General features: G+C 42.9%; 1 non-coding gene across 1 annotated transcript; it reads right to left on the reverse strand.

Annotated features, from left to right (window-relative positions):
- Positions 1-2,670: 2,670 nt before the first annotated feature.
- LOC119977927 lies at positions 2,671-2,779 on the reverse strand. Its single transcript, XR_005463325.1, has one exon. It is a non-coding gene; the product is annotated as a U6 spliceosomal RNA (small nuclear RNA).
- Positions 2,780-6,262: the final 3,483 nt, after the last annotated feature.

Here is a 6,262-nt window from a genome sequence, read left to right on the forward strand (position 1 = left end):
CCAAGAATCTTACCATTAGCCCAGTACTCTGTCTTCCTGTTATTCCTTCCAAAATGAATCACCTCACACTTTTCTGCATTAAACTCCATTTGCCACCTGTCAGCCCAGCTCTGCAGCTTATCTATGTCCCTCTGTAACTTGTAACATCCTTCTGCACTGTCCATGGGGCTGTTTAGCACACTGGGGTAAATCGTTGGCTTTGCAAGCAGGCCAGCAGCACGGTGCAATTCCTGTAACAGCCTCCCCGAACAGGCGCCGGATTGTGGAGACTAGGGGCTTTTCACAGTAACTTTGTTGAAGTCTACTCGTGACAATAAGCAATTTTCATTTCATTTCATTTCACAACTCTCATAAACAGCTTCTTCCCCACTGTCACCAGACCCCTAAATGACCCTCTTATTGACTGACCTCATTAACACTACACCCTGTATGCTTCAACCGATGCCAAAGCTTATGTAGTTATATTGTATATCTTGTGTTGCCCTATTATGTATTCTCATGTATTTTCTTGTATTTTCTCGAATTCTGTTTAATTCCCTTTTCTTCCATGTACTGAATGATCTGTTGAGATGCTTGCAGAAAACTACTTTTCACTATACCTCGGTACACGTGACAATAAACAAATCCAATCCAATCCAATCCAACTCCACCGACTTTAGTGTCATCTGCAAATTTACTCACCCATCCGTCTACGCCCTCCTCCAGGTCATTTATAAAAATGACAAACAGCGGCCCCAAAACAGATCCTTGTGGTACACCACTAGTAACTGGACTCCATTCTGAACATTTCCCATCAACCACCATCCTTTGTCTTCTTCCAGCTAGCCAATTTCTGATCCAAACTGCTAAATTACCCTGAATCCCATGCCTCTGCATTTTCTGCAATAGCCTACCGTGGGAAACCTTATCAAACGCTTTACTGAAATCCATATACACCACATCAACTGCTTTACCCTCATCCACCTGTTTGATCACCTTCTCAAAGAACTCAATAAGGTTTGTGAGGCATGACTTACCCTTCACAAACCATGTTGACTATCTCTAATCAAATTATTCCTTTCCAGATGATTATACATCCTATCTCTTATAAACCTTTCCAAGACTTTTCCCACAACAGAAGTAAGGCTCACTGGTCTGCAGGCAAGGTATGCAGGCAAGTTCTAAAAACTTAGAAATCCACCTGTGTTACTCAAATGGCAATTAAGGTCATTGACGGCCCAACTGTCAGCAATAATATGCTTTGAAGCTGAGTATTACAGACGGTGGAGTATCTACTTTTTGAGTTTGTGTGGGTGGGTTTTAAAACTGCAGCTGAGAGCAGAGTTTCAGCTTTGCAGTTAACACTTCAGTGGCTGCAGGGACTGTGGTTAATGAGCAGAGGAACTGGTTGGGGATTGTTTCATCAAGTGGACTCTCCTCGGATTCAGAGGGCTCTATTCGCTAAAGCAGCACACTGGACTAAGATTGCTCATACTGATGACACACTCACCTAGGCCTATTCCATGAAGTCCTGGAGGCTTTTGTGGCCCTGGGTCAAAGCCCCCTCACCACGCCCATATTTTTGGCATCTTTGGCCGTCTCCTCCCCCGAGCACTGGGCTCCCTCCTCTTGTTGGCTGTTGACATTGGGGTACCCTTGCTGATTCTAGGGGCTCATTTGGCCCTTCTACTGGCATGCCTTTCTCCTCACTCTGGTGGCAATGACATATGTATGGAAAAACGAAACAAATGTGTGTTATGACTCTTCAATGACAAAAGGCGTGGGACTTACAGATTTTTGAAACTTCTGCCACCTCTGTCGGTTGACATGGTTTTCAGAGATTAGCTTTCAGTTTAAATGGTCAGACTGGAAAATGCACAAATCCTTTCCCTGTATAGTAAATCCACTAGATTGATCATTTGATGATCTTTAAAATGCTGGCTGTGACCTTTTTGTGGGTCACAAACTGCAGCCTCTGAGACAGGACATCCCACCCTTCAGCACTGATTGGGTCGAATGAAGGTCTACAACCCACTATTGAAATGAAATGAAATGAAAATCGCTTATTGTCACGAGTAGGCTTCAATGAAGTTACTGTGAAAAGCCCCTAGTCGCCACATTCCGGTGCCTGTCCGGGGAGGCTGATACAGGAATCGAACCGTGCTGCTGGCCTGCTTGGTCTGCTTTAAAAGCCAGCGATTTAGCTCAGTGAGCTAAACCAGCCCCCCACAATGCCGCTAATTGGCAGCAATTAAGGTATTTTCTGGAGTGCACTGATACTGGGCCAAGAGTGCTGCCAAATTCTGAGTGAGGAACCAACCATTGGTGTGCAGCAATAATATTTAGACCTCTTCTTTTACAAGGCTTCCACCTAAAGCGTCAATTAATACAAGAAACTAATAATAATAATCTTTATTTGTGTCACAAGTAGGCTGACATTAACACTGCAATGAATTTACTGTGAAAATCCCCTAGTTGCCAAAATACGGCACCTGTTCGGGTATACTGAGGGAGAATTCAGAATGTCCAATTCACTAACAAGCATGTCTTTCGGGACTTGTAGGAGGAAACTGGAGCACCCGGAGGAAATCCATGCAGAGATGGGGAGAACCTGCAGACTCCGCACAGACAGTGACCCAAGCCGGGAATCGAACCCGGGTCCCTGGAACTGTGCTACCGTGCCACCCCATAAAAAATATGGAACGATTCACGAATTTGCATGTCATCCTTTTGCAGGGGCCATGCTAATATTCTCTGTATTGTCCATTTTTTTGTATATCTGCTGCCGAAGCGAGAACAGGCTTGCTATGAAAAATACTGAAATAATTTCAGATGATAATTTTTTTTCATCTGTGTCTAATCTTTGTGTATGAGGCACTGTGTTTTCAAACCTCTGGGGGCAAGTGTCTGAAAATAAATTATCTTTATTCTTAAATTCACTGAAGCTTGCTGCTGGAACTTATATAAATTGGGACAAATCACTCTGAGGGTAAGAAAACACACTAACCACTTTGATCATCAGCAAAAATAAAATATATAAAGTCTGTCCATGACAATGCTTTCATTGTGCACCTAGTGTGCAGCCATAAAAGATATTTCTGCAGGTACATACAAGATTCTTGGGGGAGACTATGAGCAGGCCCCAACTGATTCCTTCATGTTTAATGGGTATCTATTGGATAAGCACTGTAATTTATACCCTTCATCTGTTTAATGATGAGTCTTCTGGTGAGGTGCTGATACTGTGCATAGCTTTGGAGGAACAGGTCAAATCAGATAGAAGCTTCCAGTTTTCTGCATTGAACTGCACATATATGGAAATTTGCTGTCAGGATTATGTCATAATAATAGTGATTACTGATAAACTCTGTTATTTGTCTCACTAGGGCTGGGCCATCAATATATTGATGCATGACAGGTATTGTCTTGATCAATGTTTCTCTCCATTTATTGATGACTGAATTGAAAAAAAAATAATTTGTGCACTTATGTGAACATCGTTCCAAATGCTCATGTCGAATACATGAATTGCCATTACTGTAATTTTTCTTCTATTGTTCTTAAAATCTAAATATAATCCCGTGCAATTTACTGCTGCCATTTATTTACAAATGTAACCATAAGAAATCCCAGTGTTATAATTCATCTTAGCTCATTCAAAACCGCATAGTAAATGAATGCAGTATAACAAACACAAGCATTTCATACAATGAAATTCAAATAATAAGTTTGGCACAAGTATTGCTGAGAAATTTAGGGTTTGCGTGTCTGTGCGGTGGGGTAAACCTGTCAGATTCTTTCTAGTCTGATACAATTGTTCCTTGCTTATTGCTGTGCGCCTGCTAGATTTAGCCTTCAGGCTTAGAGCAACCAAATTTTGTTGACTTTTATTGAACTCTCATTTCAAAATGTTTACTCCGTGTGATTTGACTACAGGCACAATTGAGAGCACGCAGTCCCATTTCCTCCAACCAGTGCCTTTCGGTGTTTAATTTAATTTACTTGGCATCATTAATCCATTAAAGATCCTATTTGCTATCTTGTTGGATAAGTGTGACATGACATCTTCAATAACTGTTAACAATGTGATTTCCGATGTGTAATTTAAAATGTGTCTAACTTACCATAATTACCAAAAGTGTTCAGAAGAACTGCATTACAGCTTTTAATAGAGCTGTCATACTTTGTCATTTATTTCACAAATACATTTTGACAGTTGACCTTTCGAAAGGTCTTTAAATCAGCAGCTCTGGCACAACTCCAACTTCACAGTCATTTTCACTTTTACTTTGCTCATGTGCCAGTCAAACCATGATTATAAATCTCGAGTGTGTGAAGTTTCAAGTTCAAAGGTTGATACAGCGCATTTCCAACCAGGGATATATGTAATCACTGATATTTTTAACAATGCTCTTTGATCTAATTCATCCGTTCAATGTGAAATTTGTCTTAATTTTGTTCTTAATTGTTAATAAATGAAGCTATTAAAATTCAAATTGTTTTTATTTTTTATCTACTCCACACAATGACCCCGATTAAATGGGCAAGAGGAGGTGTTTATGAAAGCTGTAACTGATTTTCCACAGTATTTTATAGTTGATAAAAATAGAACATTGAGTTGGGAAAAAAACACTTAGTTTATCAGCTTTGAAAGTGCAGTGAGACTTAAAAAATATATTGTTGAATACTCTTATGCTCTGTGTTGTATACATTGAAAGGTATTAATTTAATCTGACCAAATCGAGTAGTGGTTTTCAAGCTCAATCCCTGTTTCTCCGATTCTGTCATCTAAACACAAGTTCATCCCTTCATCACCTCAGGGTTGTTTCTGCATAAATCCTCAAACCAAATCTGGTTGGATATTAATTCCACTATTCCTACCATACCCCTGTATTCAAATAAGTTGAATTCAAAGTTTTCACCTTGATTTTTACCTCATCCTACTCTTCCTTAGACATGCCATCACATATCCTCTGTTCCTTAGCATTGGACATCTCACTCCCTAATCTGCCTGGTGCAACATCAGCAATTGTTTATTCAATAACTATTTTCCTGTCCCCTGTAACAACGTGAACATGCTTTAATGTAGCCAAACATCCAAAGGCACTTCACCGGAGCATGATCGTCCAAAGTTTGAAACATGTTGAGTTCTGAAGCTTTGACTCAATTTACTGTCCACAGATGCTGCGTCACCTGCTGAGCATTTCCAATATTTTTCTGTTTACATTAAAGAAAGAGTAGCGCAATAGTATAGTCAGAAGGGAAGATTTGAAGGAGCAACTTAAAGGAGGGGATCGAGGTGGGGATGTGGCAAATTTAGAGGAGATAATTCCTCTGCTTAGGGTAAGTAGCTGAAGGTACAGTGACAAATGGCAGAACAGTGAAAATCAGGAATGCACAATGGGGCCAGAATTGGAGGATCCCAGAGATCTCAGAGAGTTGTAAGGCAGGAGGACACTGCCAAGTTAAGGAGGCTATGGAAACGTACAAACAATGGATGAGAATTTTAAAATTGAGAATTTGCCAGACTAGGACCCAATGTAGGTCACCCAGGTTTCCTGGCAAGCTTCCTCCATCTTGTCGTCTATCTCCTTATTTTTCAGAAACTTCCTCAAACTTTCCTTTTAACTGGGACCTAATAGAATCACAGAATTCAGAACAAGAGGTCATTAAATATCATGGGGCGCGATTCTCCGACCCCCCGCTGGGCAGGAGAATCGGTGAGGGGCTGCGCGAATCGCGTCATGCCGCCCCGACGCCGGAACGCCATTCTCCCACTCATGAAAATACAAGTGGGCACGTATGCCGGGCCACACGGATAATCACCGCAAATGGCCATAGCGGTGATCCTCCGGAGGCGCCGCGATTCTCCGGCCCGGAAAAATCCGAGTCTCACCAGCGCCATTCTAACATGCTCTGGGCCGGTGGGACCTCGGGGTTGAAGGGTCCAGGGTGGCCTGTTGGGTGTGGGGGGTGGGGGGGGGGGGCGAGTGGGGTCCAACCTTGGGGAGGGCCTCCATAGTGGCCTGGCCCGCCATCGGGGCCGACCGATCAGCGGGCTGGCCTCTCTGGCTGCGGACCATCTTTTCTCCGCACTGGCTCCTGGATCCTTGTACCATTTAGTGTCAGGGCCGGCGCGGGGATGACAGCCAGTGCGCATGCGCTAGTTGGCGCCGGTCCAACTGCGCATGTGCGGACCCCGCGGTGCCGGGTTGACACAGGGGCCGCTCCAGCTGGCTCCCCCAGGTCCCGAGAATTGGGTCTCAGAACCGACGCCGAAGAA

Source organism: Scyliorhinus canicula, chromosome 14 (genome assembly GCF_902713615.1).
Source record: "Scyliorhinus canicula chromosome 14, sScyCan1.1, whole genome shotgun sequence".
NCBI lineage: Eukaryota > Metazoa > Chordata > Chondrichthyes > Carcharhiniformes > Scyliorhinidae > Scyliorhinus > Scyliorhinus canicula.